Raw genomic sequence first — 18752 nt, 5'->3', positions numbered from 1 at the left:
ACATGGGATATTTATCCATGTAGTAGGACTTTATTGCTATTATCCTTCTCATCTTTCCTATTACCTTCTCCTATTGATGCCTTATGATTTATCACTTTGTTGTTTGTATCTTATGATTTATGATTGATCCCTTGTTGGTTTACGCGTCGGAGACAAATTCCTTGTGTGTTCAATCACACGTGGCCATTAAAGAATAAAGAATGAGTCCTGCCATATAGACAGTTAAAGTGACACCTACTTAGCTATCTCCTGGTAGAATATCTCGGTTGGCAATATAACCTGTTGAACTCCCTGCCCGTCTAATATTTTAAAATTATTTTATTTTTTTGATCAGGACATAAAGGAATCAGAAGCAATGCAAAGTACCGCTCTTGAGCAAAACTGTTACAGTAGACCTCAACTTATGACAATCGCTTAGCGACCATTCGAAAGTTACAACTAATCTGAAAGAGGAGACTTACTGGATTTGAAGTTCTGGAGGTTGACCCCTCTCTCTACGGTCACAAGACTGGGCTTCAGGCATTCAGCAATATGACTGTCACAAGATTGCATTTTATAATTTTTGTCCAAAACTGATCATTTCAGTTTCGGGCAAAACCAGTGGTGGGATTCAGCCGGTTCACACCACTTTGGCAGAACCGGTAGCTGTAATTCTTTTGTTGCCCAGGCCCAGAATGGACTTCCAGAAGTGGCATGGACACAGAGAACTGGTTGTTCACATATCTGAATCCCACCACTGGGCAAAACCATGTCCATAGCAAACCATTGGTTTGATTATCAACTCTGATGATTGCCTAATGACTTCCAGAAAAAAGGTCATAAAATCAAGTCCGTGATGTGTCCCATTTTATGACATATGGCTGCAATGGAATATTTATGGCATATGTCGAGGACTAACTATATTTCAAAAATACCACTTGGGCATCCCTTGAATGTCGGAATCATTTGTAGGAAATAAACAAGGCCCAAAGCTTCTTTTTTTTTTTGCCTTTTGGTACATGTACTGGACAAAGCCATCTGGCCAGGCATTTTTGTGAATGCTCATAGGATCATCTCAATAGTTTACTGGATTTTTTTTTTTGTATTCTGGTGGTGTTTCAAAAGTTCTTCCAGAATCACGTGTGCTAAAATATTAGGTTAGAAAAAACCCCAAACCTATAGCAAACACTCTGAAGCAATCTAAATTTAAAGCATGATTTTATGAAAGACTTGCAGATGTTTCAAGGCATAACAACTCAACCCTGTGTGCGCATTGTTTCAAATGCTAAGGAAAACACCAAATGTACAAAAAAACTGCTAACATGCTAATGGTTAACAAGCACCCCAAACTGCACTAAATGTATAGATCTTTTCTCAGCGTAATTATTAGCGGACAAGTTAATTATATCTGAAACTAGGCTGTTTCACATGCACTGTATTCACTGTTGTTGCATTAATTGATTTCACAAAGCCATGCATATTGTAAGATGGCAAAAAAGATCTGTGAAAAACATAGCTGAGGAGAACAAAAAGGGTTGGGCAGAAATGCTTTTGAACATCACCTTTATCTGATTTTGAAGAAAATTGGCAAGAAGGTTAGACCATGGCTTTACATAAGAGTGGAAAAGGAAGATGTTGAAGGAACACCTTTTTTAATTCAAAGGTTAACTTGAACTGTAATTATGGGAGAAGAAAAGAAAATTCGTAGAAGAGCTTTGGTGATAGGACTGGGAGGAATTACTTTTTTAGTTCCTTAAAGTTTGACGGATGGATGGATAGACGGATGGATAGGAAGGGTAATCCCTCTTAGCTGCCCATTGGATTAGAACAGACATGTCAAACACAAGGCCTGGGGGCCGGATGCGGCCCGCGAAGTGGTTTCATGCGGCCCGCGAAACCATCCTGGAAAGAGTGAGGGAACGGCCCCCACTGCCTTGGCCCTGGCCCAGAGACCCTCCTCCTGCCAGAGACCCTCAGATCTGTCCCACTCCTGCCCAGGCCCCCATAGGCACCCTTGATGCCAACCATGTAGAGCTGGCCACGCCCACCCAGTAGGCCACACCCACCCGGCCCCTTGAGGGCAACCGCAATGCTGATGAGGCCCTCAATGAAATTGAGTTTGACACCCCTGGATTAGAAGATCCAGTGAGAGCAAGGAGAAATCCAAACCCTTCATGGAGATTCTCAGTGATCCAGTTCATGGTTGTCCCACAGGTGCTTTTTCAAAAGGCAACTGGACGTCCTTTGTTTCTCCTTGCAGATGTTTCGCTTCTCATCCCAGAAGCTTCTTCAGTTCTCTGTTCAGTTCTCCATCACCCACGATGAGGTTTATAATTTCTATTTTTAGTGTAAGGGTAAAGCTATAGGATTATCTTAGTTGGGTAGCCCATACGTGGGAGCTAAATGGAATTTTGGCCCAGAGTTTCATACATGTCTTGTCTTAGGTCAGTGCTTAAGAGCTCAGGATTCCATGTAGGCTTACACTCCCCCCTGTCCACCATCTTTTCAAAACTTAACCTTGCTGCTTTAGTAAAGCTGCTACAAGATTTCCAATAGCTCAACTCTGATAAATAGCTGATGTTTTCAGGGGAACATATTTATGACCTCATTACGAATTGCAGCCCTGATCTGAGTTTCTTATCCTTTAGTCCCTTTCAGAACAAGAACCTACCACTTTAATGTTCTCTTGGCATTTTACTTTTATCTTCCAGTGCAGATGCAATAAAGGGATAGGAAACACACACACACACACACACACACACACACACACACCGCCCCCCCTGCCCCCAAATCCTAACTCATCTATTACCAGCTCTGCTGTTTATTTGGGAAGAAAGCCTGAATTGCAGGGGATTAGCGCATATGCAAAATGTTCAACTCTTTTCGCCTGAAGGATGCTAGGATGATTTCCCCTCTCCCTCCTGCCCACCATCTTCTTCTTTTTTTAGTGCTTTTCATTTTATTGGGAGACAATAGAAGCTTATCTAAGTCATCTCACTCTCTTTAATAATCTCCATCAAAATCCAGTGGCCTTTATGTTACTGCAGCAATAATTAGAAGGTTAGCGAAGTTAAGCAGCCACAGAGACTAACTCAGAGAAACATTCATTGTGGCTCATTAAATTTGGAATTAGGACTTAAAAGGTCAGGGATAAGTATTCTGTTTATATTTCTGGCCGGTAAATCTAAAATGGACATTGCATCCGCGCACTTCCCTTTGCCTGATGAAAAGCAAAGTGAGCTCAGCCTGCATTGATCAGAGCTAAGATGAACAACCGTCTTCCCTGTAATTACAAAACGTCAATATCAAAAACAGCCGGTGCCTGGTGTTTAGTAGAGAGAAAACGAGGTGCTTTTGATTGCTAAAGCGAAGGGGGAACAATCTTGGGGACCATTTGAGTGTGTGTGTATGTGTGTGTGTGTGTGTGTGTGTGTGTGTGTGTGTGTGTAGACTTGCAATAAGGGAGGATCGAAAGATGGAAGAGAACAGAACTCTTTCAGACATTATTGAACCTACTTGCGTGATTGGCGGTTAAATGGGTTTTAATAATAGATAGCGGTTGGAATAGCCTCGGTCTACTATTCAGTCTCATTTTGGAGACCGTGTTGAATAACAAAATACCAGAGTTGGAAGGGACCTTGGAGGTCTCCTAATCCAACCCCCTGCTTGAGTAGCAGACCCTCTGCCCTACCAGACATGTGGCTGTCCAGTCTCCTCTTAAAAACCTCCAATGATGGGGCACCCACAACTTCTGGAGGCAAGCCGTTCCACTGGTTAATTGTTCTCACTGTGAGGAAGTGTCTCCTTCATTCTAGGTTGCTTCTCTCCTTGATTCATTTCCATCCTTTGCTTCTTGTCCTGCCTTCTTGTGCTTTGGAGAATAGTTGCTGCTCCTCTGCTACGATGTAAGCTAGGGAATAGGATCAGCAAGGCTGGCTCTTGGAAAATGTTGTGTCCGAGCTATGTCCAGAGTTGAAGATGGTGTAGGAATTCTCTTTATTGGTTGTCTTCCCACAACCAGGGCAGTTGTGAACTGAGCAGTGTGGCGTGCTCACCTTGGCTAGTGTGATCATTGGAGATTTCTTTGGAGTTTTAGCATGTTATGGAAGGCCTGACTGTTAGGTTGGTGTACAGTGTATTGTACCAGCCTAGGAGGGTCTGTGGAGATTCTCAGTCATCTAGGTTAGGGGTTCCCAACCCCCAGTCCGTGGACCTATCCCGGGCCGCGGCATGCCAGCAACTCTTCTGCACAAACAAGCAAAGCCCCATCTGCGGGATGCAGGCAGCACATAAAACCACGCCTCCTCCAGTCCACGGAAAAACATCTCTCCACGGAACTGGTCCCTGGTGCCCAAAAGGTTGGGGTACTCTGATCTAGGTCATAGTTGTCTCAAAAGGTGCTTTTTAAAAAGGCAACTGGACTGTTTTTTCCTTGAGGAAGAAGAAGATGTTTTTGCTTCTCATCCAAGAAGCTTCATCAGTTCTGGCAGGATGGTAGAAAGATTAGTTCTGATAGGATTGGGCAGGGAAGGTTGGAAGGATCATCTTTCTTTGCAATCCTCTGGTCGTAAGCCTTCTCTCTGAGACTTCTTGAGGCCACTTGGGGGCTTATCTGTGCCCTGAGGGTCACCTGAATCAGAGTGCAAACAACTCCCAGCGGGGTTTCGGAAAGAGGAAAGCTCTGATCTCCTCTAAAATAAAGATAGTCAGATCTACACAGAAGCAGAAAGAATAAAAAAAGAGCAAATGCTTTGCATGGGAAAAGTCTCAAGAGTCACTCTTGGATACCTGTATTTAAAATGGAATAAATAAAACTATGGAAAGCATTTCTGCACAGCACCCTTCTCTACTTCCAGAGCTGTGTAGTTCTGTCCTCTTGGCAGGGATACTCGGAAAGACTGAAGCTAGAATAGGAGTTTTTCTTTCCTTCAGTTTGATCTGGAGACGTTGAAGATGGAACGTGAGACCTTTTGCAGGGATGTAATCCGAGGTAAGGCACCTCTAGCACCAGATTATAAACAATGCAAGATTGGATGGTGATTCAATGAGAGGCCAAGGTGGTGAAGTGAGGTAGGCGTTGGACAAGCTCTCGAGACCCAAGTTCAAATCCCACAACTCAACCCCACATTTTTGTCAGATAACTTTGATCTTGGACACCGTGGGTTGGTCCAACTGATCTGACAGGGTATTGATTGCGGAGCTCAAATTGAAGGAAGGCTTATGGTCTCTGCCTGACCTTCAGATCATGATAGTTCACCAGGATTCATAATCAAGGAATAAATAACAGGATTAGCGAGGATGATGATGCAGAGGGGGAGTAGGTAGAACAAAGCTCAGACGTTCAAAGAAGTATGACGTGCATATTCCAAACAATTCCTCATTTGCTGGCAGTTGCTTTAGAATCTGGCAGGATCCTACCAATGTAAAAAGCTGTTGTGCACCAGCAGGACTCCATGAGTGTTGCTTTGTCATCAATGACTAGATGTGGCTTTCCGGGTTTTAGATGGGAGTTTTTTTCAGCCTACCCTGGGCTCCAACTGATACCTTCTACAGGTACCATAACACAGCAGTACAACCCCCTTCCCTGCCAGGAAGTCATCGTTGCTCTGGATAATTGGAAGAGACGGAATGCAACTCCTGGCGCTTTGCTCCCATAGAGAGACGTCGGAATCCTCTGCATGGTGTCTGCGGATTCAGCGGCCTCTGAGGATCGGTGGCTTCTGCTGCTGCCTCAAATTCCACTGGACGTAATGGGCGAGCGTCACCAGTGAGTGGCTGGCAGTGCTGAATCACAACCGTGACTGGTACTAATTGGCTACCTGGTTGGCAGCTTGGACAGAGAGAGACCGGGGTCCAAAAATGGCTACGACAAGAAAAACATCCTTTTCTTTTGCACTGGTCCCAGTTGCCTCTGTTTAGGGGAAGGGTGCACAGCTTATTCCACCCCACACCCCCCTGCCCCGCGCTCTGGAGCGATCAGAAACTTTGCTTTGTTCAGGATTGACAATCTGGTCTGTGTGTTGAAAAAAAAAGGAAAGTAGGAGATGGTAAGAACGAATTTGCTAGGATGCTGTGTTTGGGGGCTGAAAACACTCGCTGGCAGGAAACTCGGCTGCAGCCATTAAATGGGATGAAAATAGCACTTTGGAAAGAAAAGAGAGAAGAGGACGCATGAAAAGGATGATTTTGCTTCATCAGGAAAGGAAAGAAATACATCCCATTCCTCTCTCTCTCCCCCCCCCCACGGGTAGCAGGGGATTATGGGACTCACCTGCCATGCGGTGATGTGATTTGTTCTGTTTTTGGCCTAGTGTGCTATACAGACTCTCCTCTTGTGGTTTTGGGTCTCTGGTGGTGTCCGCGGTGTGGCACCTTCCATTATTGCAAGGTAGTAAATGACGTTTCTGGCTGTTGTTGCTGTTTTCCCCTCTGAAAAAAGTGTGGAGTGGAAGGAAGGGATGAGATGATATTCCTCGGGAAGTGACTGAAGCTAGCAAAGTTGCATACGGGCAACATTCCTCTACAGACGGCCACAACTGAGTCCAACGTTTTTGTTGCTAAGTGGAGACGGTTGTTAAGTGAGTTTTGCCCCATGTTACCTTTCTTGCCACGGGTGTTAAGCGAATTGCCACAGTTGTTAAGTTAGTAACGTGGTTGTAAAGGGAAGCTGGCTTCCCCATTGATTTTGCTTGTCAGATGGTTGCAAAAGGGGATCTTACAGAGCCTTGGTGGAGCAGTGGGCTAATGCCTCCTTAAGTAACACCAGCTGCCTGCAATTAGTGCAGGTTCGAGTCCCACCAGGCTCAAGGTTGACTCAGCCTTCCATCCTTCCGAGGTAGGTAAAATGAGGAACCAGATTGTTGGGGGCAATTAAGCTGACTTTGTAATAATGCCACTTGGGGGGCGGGCGAAAGCCCTAATAAGCAGGCATATACATAGAATGAAGGCTATTGCTAAGCTTGTAAGCCGCCCTGAGTCTTCGGAGAAGGGCGGGATATAAATGGAATTAAAATAAATAAATAAAATAAATCTTCACACGATCCTAGGGCACTGCGACCGTCATAATATGAGCCGATTGCCAAGCATCTGAGTTTTGATCATGTGACCATGGGTCCTAAGTGTCGAAAACCTAAGTCATAAGTCACTTTTTTCAGTGCTGATGGGACTTTGGTCACTAAATGAATTGTTGAAAGTTGAGGACTACCTACACACGGAAAGATGATTGTTCAAGTGAGAAAAAGTGCCCCTGGCACTCACTTTTCAGCCATCTTGTAACCAAAGCTGTGATGGAACTGGGTTGCCTGTGACTTTAGCAAACAAACCAATAAATAATCCAGCGCAAGCATCCACAGCACACCTCCCCCTATGAAAAATTCACCCAAAATGTATTGGGGGAAAAAAAAGCTAGGGAGCAAACAAACATCTCTTGCCAGATAAAAACGACAGCATCTAAAAAAAGGATCTGAAGACAGTTTTTTTTTGGGGGGGTAGGGGTATGGTATTTGCAGCCTTAACATACTCCCTGAGATATTTTGCCACTGCTAGTGTCAAGAAAATGTGTTTGTGTTGTGAAAAAATGTGGATCTTGTTAGTTAATAAGAGCGACTGGCAGGTCTCAAGGAGAAGACTTCCAAGTTATTAACTATGTGTTGAATTACGCCACACCGATGTGTTCTACAAGCATCTCCTGCAGATTGTTGGTGTGATAGAGAAGATGTACGTTGATGGATGGGCAGGAGGCAGAAAGTAGAGCCACTGAAGACTATCTTCCCAAAACGGGCTGTTGTATGCAAAACCAGCGCGGGTGAGCTGTTGAACACATGTGGTGTGATAAAACCCCCTTTGTCTTTGTACAAGCTGTTGCCGATAGCTTTTAACGAATTCCACTTTGGCTGTTTCTGAAGAAAATCGATCTTTGTAATTCCTTTGTTTGCGGAAGGCCACCATGGGGGTCAGTGATGGATTGCTTGTCGCTTTTTTTTAAAAATAATCATTTCCGATCCCAGATTTGGGTCCAACTCTAGAAGTGGCCAATTTGATTTGATGTAAGGGGATATTGCTGACAAGGGACGAACAAACAACAAGTGGGCCCATCATGTTAGGGTCTAGACGTGTCGCTTTCACCTTGTCATTGAATGAACTTGAGGGTTGAGTGAGATTTTCTGCTCCTTGAGATTGGAGGCCCTTGTGCTTCCACCCATTGCTCCTTGCCTTACTCTCAGGTGCTACGGAGAATACAGAGATGGTGTTTTCCCTGTGGTAGCCCTTCAGGTGTTGGAAGTCTGCTATCACGTTTTCCTCCCAGCCTTCAGACTTGAATTACCTTTGGAAGTTACCAGGTTTTGTAGGCATGTATTTCCCCAGGCCAAATAATCACAGAAATTATGAGTTGGCACGACTAGTCCAATAGGTTGGATGGAACACATTCAACACTATCTTTATGGGTTTTTGATGGCTTGCTCTGCAGGACACAGGATGGACCGCATATAGAAAAAAAACAAACCATGATTGAAATAATCTTGCAAGTGTGGCTTGGGAAGACTCTCCATACTTGCCAGATGATTGGATTACTTGGTTTTGCTCCCTCCCTTCTCCCTCCTGGGTCTCTTGAAATAAGCCTACCTGCCTGACGTAAGCTTAAACACTGTTTTGATGAATGATGACTATGGATGTTGAGATGTTGGGCATGCCAAGATGAAACTGGGAATGAGGGGGAAGGGTGGGGTTGGTTACTTTTTCTGGAAGATCTGCGCAGCAGTGAGTGAGATGGGTCTTGGTTCAAAGGTTTGTGCTATTCGGTGATAAAGAGTTATGTGGGAGCTTCGTTCATCAGCTGTACAAACGCACAGCCTCATCAACCAACACACTCAACTTACGCCTGTTGTAGCCAACATGTTGTCCTATGTTTGGTTTTGACTCAGCCTCTGTTGTGTGAATCTAGCTACTGGGGCTTTTTCAGAAATCATGAAAATAAACCACAGTTTCATGCCGTCTGTGAAATTATTGCTAAGCTTTACTTCTCGTCCCTGTGTGTGGTGGCAGACTTAGGACTCAAGGGTGTGGAAAGAAAATAATATCAGGACTGGATTTTATTAATTCCTTAGTTGCAGTGACTTAAAATTTCCCCCCTTTTTCTTTGGGGGGGAGAACCTGCGAGACTTTCTTCTTACTTACTTCTGGTTTAAGGGTGGCTTGGATATCGAGGGCGGCACTCCACAGCTTTTAGCTTCAGTGGAATTCCTGTGAATGGCTCATGGACCTTTTTCTCTTAACGAACAACACTACTCTCTCCAGAAGGCTGCAACTAGTTAATAAGTAAATAAATAAATAAAAGAGAGATTAATCCATCTAAAAATGTCCCTGCTGGATGTCTGTTTCAGAGGGCTTCTGTTGATATATTTGTATTTTGTGTTGCTAAGACAACAGCTAAGAGCACTTTGAGAAATTATATATTAGTAAACTGCATGGGGGCTCAGAGGCTTTTTTCCCGCTGATGGAACGACGGATAAATGCCTGCCTGTAGAAATCAAACTGCTCAGTGTGTGTGTGTGTGTGTGTGTGTGTGTGTGTGTGTGTGTGAGAGAGAGAGAGAGAGAGAGAGAGAGAGAGAGAGAGAGAGAGAGAGAGAGAGAGAGAGAGAGAGAGAATATTACGTGGTTGAATCTGAGTTTTAAGCAGTGAGAGAGACATTCTTGCTGTTACTGGCTCATTCTAAAGGACTTGATTACAAAGGTGCTGACAGTATATTGTGAGTTGGGGTAAGAAGATGGCGATGGAAAGGGAGGTATACTTGGGATATTCCTCCTTTTTCATTGGTTAAAAGCTGGATGGCCTATTGCCCTCAAGAGCAGTTGTGCCCCAAGGCCTGAATTGTTGGGCTATGTTGAGGATGTGATGATCTGGAGGTGGTCGAAACTCAGTTGGACATACGAGATTAAAAGGGATATTGCAGCCAGGGAACATGTTCAGTGTAGAAATTGACCAATAGCATCTTGAAATTGAAAAGAAGGAGATTCAGACAAGGCCAAGCTTCATTGGAGGCTTTCAAGCATGAGGGTAAACCAGTGGTGGGATTCAAATATAGGAACAACCTCAGATATAGGAACAACTGGTTCTCTGTGTGGATGCTGCTTCTGGAAGTCCATTCTGGGCCTGGGCAACAAAATATTAGCTACCGGTTCTGCTGAACTGGTGCCAACTGGCTGAATCCCACCACTGGGCTAGACCACTATCTAATGGTTTGATGGACTCCTCCTGAAATGATTTGGAGCTTGGACTGGAGGATCTTCAAGACCTTTTCCAAATCTCCCAACTTTCTTGTTTCGTGATTGCATGATATTTTACTGTTTTTTCCCCCAGAATAAAACCACTTTCCTTGTCTTTGTTTTGAACGTAGTGAGTCCTTTAAAGTTAAATGGGCAACACTGTGGTTGGCAAGAGGAATAAATTCCTAGCCACAGATCAACTCAGCACAACCTGGGTGGTAGAGAAAACAACAGTTGGGATGCAGGGATTAAAAAGGATTCAAACCCTTGCGGTTGATGAGCTGGTTTAGGACAGAGGTGAACTCCTTGGCTCTTGGATGGCATGTCAAGATAAAATGAGGGGGTGCCAAGACTAAAGCTAAATTTGAATTCAGACACAATCGAATGAAAGTCAGTTATTGTCACTTTCCTGGTTTTTTCTCCTTAATCCATGCTCACTTTCCTGGTTTGTCCCCCCTCTCCTTAATTCACACAACATTCATCAATTAGCAACAATTCTGGGGCCTATACCAAGTTCAGACCTCAGGTTGTGGTTATTTGACACAAAAGTTCTTTAGTGATTTTTTTGGGGAGGGGTAACTTCAAAGTGGATGCGATAAATTCAACCCCCTGGTTTGGGATGAGCAAAGGAGGCAGGGTGGAGAGTGATGCAGCCTTCACACATAAGACAACCGTCTCTTGTGAAGTAGCCCCACTTCCATCCTTGCTTATAAATCTGTACATTGGTGGAAAGCTCTCTGTGTACTGTTACTGTACTGGATTTCTTTGGCAGTTGTTTGATAACCCTTTTGTGTTGCCTTCCTTTTTTAAAAAGATTGCTGCAGGCTTTGGCTGTTTAATGTTTTCCCCAGAAGTCTTTGCAAACACAGAGATCAGACAGCATCCTTCCAAAGTGTAGAATGGTTCCATTAGAGCTGGCAAAAGGTACTTTATAATCGCTCTGCTCTCACCACCGGCCCCTTGCCTTAAATGCCTGATCTTGAAGGGTGCATCGCTCTGTTTCCTCCCTAGCAGGAAGAGACTCCCATCTGGTCACCCTTTTAGCTTCAGCCATTCATGCACAGACGTTCCTTAACTCTTCTGCCCTGAGTCAGATAGAAAGTGACGAGTCTGTGTAAATGGATGTGCGGGTCTAGCCTGCAGAGCTGGCAAGCAGAGTGGCTTTGCACAGATGGGGAGCAGAACAGCCTGGGCATTAGCAGCTGGCCTGAGGAGATGGGGAGTAGACCAATTTCGCCAGAGCCAGCATAAGATCATCTGAATGGCTCCCAGAAGAGGACAAATGCACCGAAGCCCTTCTGACAATGTTTTCCTGCCTCAATGGCACACACTAAAGCCACCTGCTTTGCAGATCCGGCTGATGGAACTATTGGGTGAGGGGATGTGCCAGGGGAAGATTCAAGACTGAACGGGAGAATTAAGCCAGCCTAGGGACGACAATATGCTGGATTCTAAACCATTGTGCCCCTGCCAATTTGTCACTCCGTTTCTGCTTTCCACATTAATATATTCTTTTTCGGTGGCAGCGCTGGTCGTTGGAAACAGCCTCCCCCACAGACCTTCTTGGTCGGTTTTCCGGAAACTTGAATAGTTTTGGACAGCCTTTGCTTGAATCTCTGCTCGATGCCATCTCGCTTTCTGTTTCTTGTTTCACTCTTTGTTCTCGTGGTTTTTGCGTGCTTATGTTTGTAGAGAACCACAAGGATGACATTGGAAAGGCTGCAGGGGGACGGTTGGTTAGCAAAACACGAATTGCATGAAAGGGTGTGAAAGAAATTCAAGGTTGCTGTGCCTTGACTTTCTTTGGCATCAGAAGGAAGGAAGGAAGGAAGGGCAAATGCCATCAAGCTCTCAAGTTTCTGCTACTGTTATTTATTAATCACATTTTTATATAGCTACCCATTTCACCCATATCAAAAAGTTCCACTATTTCATATGGAGTCCCTTTCCTTCTTGAAAGGCGGACATGTTTTTATATGGAAGCTGATGTGGTCACCATTGTTACAGTTGGCTTGAGTGGTTTTAACCTCACCGCAAAATTTTTAATTGTTGTTTATATGCCCTGTAAGCCACCAAAAGTCACTGGGTTGCAATGGGGCAGAGGTTAAAAAGATAAAAAATTTTGGCGTGAAACACAGCACAGATTGCAATTTAACTCACTGACGCTGCATAGATGTGATTGTCTTTCCTGTTTTGAAGCTTGATATTGCTTAACTTCGCTGATTCTAGACAAGGAGCATTTGAAGGAAAACAGTAGAAGATCTCTTTCTTTCTTTCTTTCTTTCTTTCTTTCTTTCTTTCTTTCTTTCTTTCTTTCTTTCTTTCTTTCTTTCTTTCTTTCTTTCTTTCTTTCTTTCTTCTCTTCCTCCCTCCCTCCCTCCCTCCCTCCCTCCCTCCCTCTGTCTCTCTCTCTCTCTCTGTCTCTCTCTGTCTCTCTCTGTCTCTCTCTGTCTCTCTCTGTCTCTCTGTCTCTCTGTCTCTCTCTCTGTCTCTCTCTCTGTCTCTCTCTCTGTCTCTGTCTCTCTCTCTCTCTCTCTCTCTCTCTGTCTCTCTCTCTCTCTCTCTCTCTCTCTCTCTCTCTCTCTCTCTCTCTCTCTCTCTCTCTCTCTCTCTCTCTCTCTCTCTCGTGTGGTGCGAGTCCCCATCTGAAGTTTTGGAATGCTTCTACTATCTTGGCAGCAGCAAAAGGTTAAAAGATTGGTGCCAATGAAAGCTGGGGGAGAACATTTGCTTTCTAAGATAAAGAGAGTGAAAGAAAGGGATGCAGGATTTTAGATGATTTGTGAGTTGAAGGTTTTCAGCTCCCGGCTGTTCTGCAAATCAGTTAAATGAAGAATGATTAGATCAGTTTTCTGCAACTGGTTCTTGGGAATTCTGGAACCAGGTAGGTCCTAAATACGCCTGAAAATGTGTTTAACGGAAAAGCTGGCTTGGGGGAACGTGTGTGGAAAAGCTGGCTTAGGGGAAACATCAGGAGTAGGCTTGCAAATGACAGAACTGGGTCTCTAAACAGCAGAGCATGTGTTTAAGCAGCCTGCCCCTCATCTGGCATGCTCCAGAGGCTCTGAGATGGCAGCTCCCTAGATGATCAGCTTGCATGGCTGGGAATCCTGGATGCTGCCATTCCAACCTCTTTCGGAGAGGGCAGAGTTGAGAGAGGGCTTGTTTAGAGACATATACCTTTTTTTTTAAAAAAAATGAAGTTTTTGTCTGGCCTCCATGGCTGCTAAGGATCACCAGCCTGCGTCTTCAGATTTGGAGGCTGAAGACTCCCTCTCAACCTGCTCTACAGAAATTAATTGAGTAATGGAGGCTGACTCAAGTGGAGGCTGACTAAGTTGGCACAGAGGCTGGGATACACGGGGGGGGGGTGTCTTGAGCCCCTCTGATATGCTTCAGGCGACAAAGAGAGTAGCAAAAAGAAAAAGAAAAAGAAAAAGGCCAACCTGTCTACATGGAAGAAGTGTGACTCAACAAATTACTCAGGCTGGGTCATCAGAGCTGTAAGAAAGCAGCTTGACTGACACTTTAGGGCAAGTAACCTTTTAGTGGAAGCCTGGACCGGAAATGGACTGTTCTTTGATATTCCTGAACGTAATACTTGTGTCTCTGAACTCTTCTGCAAAAAGTAAGTTTCGGTGCTTGTTTACTGATGAAACGGGGTGTGGGAGAAACCTTGGGAGCCTGGGTGAAGACACACTGCCTAGGGCAGAGGTCCCCAACCTTTTGGGCGCCAGGGACTGGTTCCGTGGGGAGAGGTTTTTCCACGGACTGGAGGGGGCGTGGTTTTGTGGGCTGCCTGCATCCTACAGATGGGGCTTTGCTTGTTTGTGCGGACCGGTTGCTGGCATGCCATGGCTTGGTACCGGTCCACGGACCGGGGGTTGGGGACCCCTGGCTTAGGGAACAGTTAGATAAAGGACCGCATAGCCCACAGCTGGATAGTGGGCAGGGCAAGAGGTTCAGGAAAAACCCTCCCTAGATTCTTGGGCTGCATAGGGTGGGGGAAGAATTGTATTTTCAGACTTGCAAGATTCTGTCAGTGTAGCTTTACAGCAAAGTAGAATTAGTTCATCTAATTGTGATTCCTATCTGGTTTACCCCACGAGGATGAGAGCTGCTCAAGAAAACTTTTAAGTTTGTTGTGTGTTTCGTGTTTCTTTGATTAAAGATTTACGACTGCGACAAATACCTTGAATTTGTGTCAGAAGCTGGCAGCTCAGAAGAACGATGCCCTTTCCTTTCCTTTTGAGTTGTTATAAAAAAACAACCAAGAGGAGTTCCAGTTTGAAGGAGTCAACAGGATAGGACAAAATTATGGGCAGCCTTGGCAACTTTAAGACTTGTGACTGTTGTGGAAATCTGGGAGTTAAAGTACTTAAGTCTTAAAGTTGCCAAGGTTGGAGACCTCCAGTCTACACCTACCAAGCTTCTCCAAACAGGATCAACCTTGAATCTTTCCTCATGTGAAGGAACCTTATGGGTAACAGTCAGGTCAAAACACAGAACAGAGATGTCAGTTATGTCAACACAACTACCAGTCATATAGCTCAGAGGTCCCCAACCTTTTGGGCGCCAGGAACCAGTTCCGTGGAGAGAGGTTTTCCCACGGACCAGAGGGTGTGTGGTTTTGTGTGCTGCCTGCATCCCACGGATGGGGCTTTGCTTGTTTGTGTGGACCGGTTGCTAGCATGCCGGAGCCTGTTTCTGCTCCACGGACCGGGGGTTGGGGACCCCTGGTATAGCTTTAAAGCCAAGCACAACCAGCTGTGGTATAAAACCTCAAAGCTCAGAAGTGCAGAACAGAAATTCCCTTAAATCAGCAGCCCCCGATCTTTTGGGCTCCAGGGACCGGTTCTGTGCACAGCATATTTTTTTTCATGGGCTGGGGAGGCATGGTTTCACTTGCTGCACGGATGGGGCTTTGCTCATTTGTGCAGCCTGGTTCCTACGGATGGCTGTGGACCGGTGCTTGTCTCAAGCTCCAGGTTTGGAGACCCCTGCCTTAAATAATGGGAGTGGTGAGAGAGAGCAGCACTGGAATTAAACTACTGTATTGAAATAATATAAAGTCTTTGAGTCTTGAGAAAACAGTGTAAGAAAGATTCTCAAAAGATTTGTTTTATGTACAAGAAGGAGAAACATTGGGATAGACTTTCAAGATTCTGATTCCCTTAAGATACTTCCCAAGACTCCTACTCCCTACATTTACCTACCTCGAAGGCCTGACAGAGATGCACCCAAGAGAATAGCACTTTCAATCTGATGGAAGACAGTCACCTGTGTTAAATAGACTCATCTTGGATTGGAACAAAATAATCCTAGTTGTGACATCTCTTTTTTTCTGGGAATGTGCAAGTTGAATTTGAGCGAATCTGATAACGGTGCCTGTAAATTGGTATGTAGGCAAGGACCTTTCTTTTGCTTGCTGAACATCAGTCAGTGTGGTTCCTGTGTATGTTGCCACTAATCTGTTCACTGGCCACACGGTGTGAACAAACACAGGCCCAGACTTCAGTAAACTCCCAGAAGGACTTCACTGGAATCCTCTAGGGTCGGTAAACCCTACATCGTGGCAGTAAATTCTCCGAGTCAGTATACTTAACCCTTCCTTTCTTTTGTACTACTTGCATCAGCATCTTTTCCATACTTAATAGCCAAGCAATTCCAGCTGGAGGGAGGAACAAGGCTGAATGCTTGCAAAGAGAAATTAGAAGAAGATTGGGCCTCCTCTGCAACCTTCATCTTCTCTCTGCTTTGCGCTCTTTCGGCAGACTTGGGCCCAGCATCTGATGTCCCCTTGTTTTCTCTCTCATTCTTGGGTTAGCACAGCTGTAGCCATGACAGCATCCTAGAAAAATGGGCTACGCTGCCAAAAATCCAGTTTCATAAACTGGAGGCTGCAGCATTTCAGAAAAAAAGAAAGGAAGAAGGTTTTCCTGCTGAGATTTGATTGCTAAACCATCCTGCAGGCACAAGAAGGGACGACGTGTCAGAGGCGAAGGGTTTTCTGCACGAAGTTTCCAGCTTGGCTATTCAGCAGTGATGACAAAGCCGGAACAATAACTGAGCCAGTTTGGTGAGGTCCACGGAGACGTCCTCGGACAAGCGCTGGCTCTTCGGCTTTGAAGCGGAGATGAGCACCGGCCCCTAGAGTTGGAGACAACTAGCACGCATGTGCGGGGGAACCTTTACCTTTTTAACTTTCCCCTAGTTCGTTTGTTTGTATCCTGTCTTTATTATTTTTACAAACAGCTAAAGGTGGCAAATGTATCCAACACACTTTCCTCCACCTATTTTCCCCACAACAGCAACCCTGTGAGGTGGGATGGGCCGAGAGAGAAGGACAGGCCCAAAGTCACCTTGTTGGCTTTCATGGCTAAGGTGGTTCTTGAATTCACCGTCTGCTGCTTTCCAGTCTGGTGTCTTAACCACTAGACCAGACCGGTTTTAGATCAAACTAGTTCTCCTTCGGATAATGTGCTTCTCCCTGGGAGGTGCTTAATTTCTTAATTCTTAATTACACCATGCTTGTATTTTTGGGAATATTTTTTTGAAAATTGTACTTAATTGTACTGTGCTTATATTTTTTTTTGAAAAAGGGTTATGGCCAGGCCAGGACTGCTTTAAAGATTACTAGCTTGGGACCAAAATGTAGCCTGCACATTTGCAATCTTGTATGTCCTTGCTTGTGATTATTCTAGGAAGGACTGCATGCCTTTTCATTTATCATGTATTTGTTGAAGATGCATGGACTTCTTCATGTATGGGGAATGTACATGTGTAGGGATTTGGAATTGTCCTAGGAAGGGATTGAGTTGGCCTGTGGGTCCAGGCCTCCAGCAGATGTAGACATTGGGCTTCAAGTAAGGAGACACTGTCGTTCATTCTTGCCTGCTCAAATAGGATGCAACATGAGTAATAATACAAAACCTGATTGGGGCATAGGGTAGCGGTGGTTCTGCTTTCAATTTTGCTAGTATTCCTTGCTAATAGCTGCCTTCCTCTTCTCTTCAGCACTTGTCCTTAAGATATGACAGGTAGGCTGGGAAAAGGGTGAGCAGTGCCTGAATCCATGCACAGCATGATTGACAGATGGATGGCTTGGCTCTTTAGAATGACAAATTATTTCTGGGCAGACTAACCGAACGACAGAGTTGGAAGGGACCTTGGAGGTCTTCTAGTCCAACCCTTTGCTCAAGCAGGAAACGCTACACCGTTTCAGACCTATACTGTTTCTCTCCGCTTCCTCCTCCGTCTCCACTCTGAGTCTGCTTTCCTGTTCCATCCTCCAGGTTTTGGCCATTTCCTATTGAGGATCTTTAGTCTGTAATGTTTATAGTAATTTCTCTCCAGATCTCTTTTATTTCTTAGCTTCTCCTCTGCTTTGATTCCTCCCCCCCCGCCCCTCTTCTGCTTCCTTATCTGCTGCTTCTTTGTTCCTGCCCACTCCAGCTTCGGTATATCTTACCCTTCTATAAACTGATCCGTTTCTGTCTTTTTTTTTTAATAATATGGTTGATACTTCCCCCTGAGGAACCTAAACGTTTGTGAACATTCTGAGACATCATAGGGGCTCGATCAGCAGGTGAGAGAGAGGCAGCTGATAGAAAGGCTGCAGCCTGCTTTTAGTTTATTATATATATATCAAGATAAAAGGAATTTGGATCTTTTCCTTCCAGGACCTGATATGTGGGATTTAACAGGGCTGGGGTGTTTTGAGGTGAAGGTGTGGGGGGAGGGGGGAGGAGAAAAGGGGTCTTATTGCCAATACAAATTCCAAGGTGAAACAGCTGTCACATCTTGGAGCCTTGGTGGAGCAGTGGCTCTTTCAGTCGTCTCCTGCGGCTCCCAGTCCTCTGCCATGTGCAGTTCAAAAAAAAAAAGTGGGACTAAAAAAGTTCAACCAATCAATTCAAATATGCAGGGTAGGTGCATATCTCGCCTTGGCTCCACTCTTCAGTCAAACCCTGTTCTGCGCATGCGCGCATGTACGCGCATGCGCACACATTTTTTGCGGCTCCCAGTTTTTCCTTTTGTGAGGGAACCGGTTCTGAGCGGCTCTTTCACTGTTTCAGGTTGCTGACCCCTGAGCTAGGGGAAAAAAGAGCAGACTGCATGATGGAGTGGTTGCCACCTGTCGCCCGTTGAAGAGGGAAATGGGTGGTGGAATACTGTGCCTGCGCCACAGCTTTACCTATTGATTTCTATAGCGACCATTTCATCAAGCACCTCTGTGCGCTGTACATCATAAACCATAAAAATGATTAAAACGATGCAAAGTAAATACATTTGGTACCTAGAAAAAACCTGCTGCTTTGGATTTTAATACAGCCAGGAAATGAAGCCCTTAACACGCTCAAGGACCCAGGCCCTAGTCTTCATGGGTTTGTGAAGGGCCAACAAGCTTGGGGCCGTTCTGATATCCAAAGAGAGAATATTTCTGAAAGTAGAGACTACTGCAGAGAAGGCATATCTCCTGGTTTCTTGACTGCAGGATCTAATCTG

The 18752-nt window shown here is 44.9% G+C and overlaps 1 protein-coding gene across 1 annotated transcript in view; it reads left to right on the top strand.

Moving 5' to 3' along the window:
* Positions 1-18752, top strand: part of PCDH19 (protocadherin 19) — a gene marked incomplete at its 5' end in the record, with an annotated part of 107942 nt that overhangs the window by 38697 nt on the left and 50493 nt on the right. The gene's annotated exons all lie outside the window — the stretch shown is intronic.

This window comes from Vipera berus, assembly GCF_964194415.1.
Source record: "Vipera berus genome assembly, chromosome: 11".
NCBI classification, from domain to species: domain Eukaryota; kingdom Metazoa; phylum Chordata; class Lepidosauria; order Squamata; family Viperidae; genus Vipera; species Vipera berus.
Note: the sequence above shows the minus strand (reverse complement) of the source record. Positions and strands in the feature narration are given on the sequence as shown.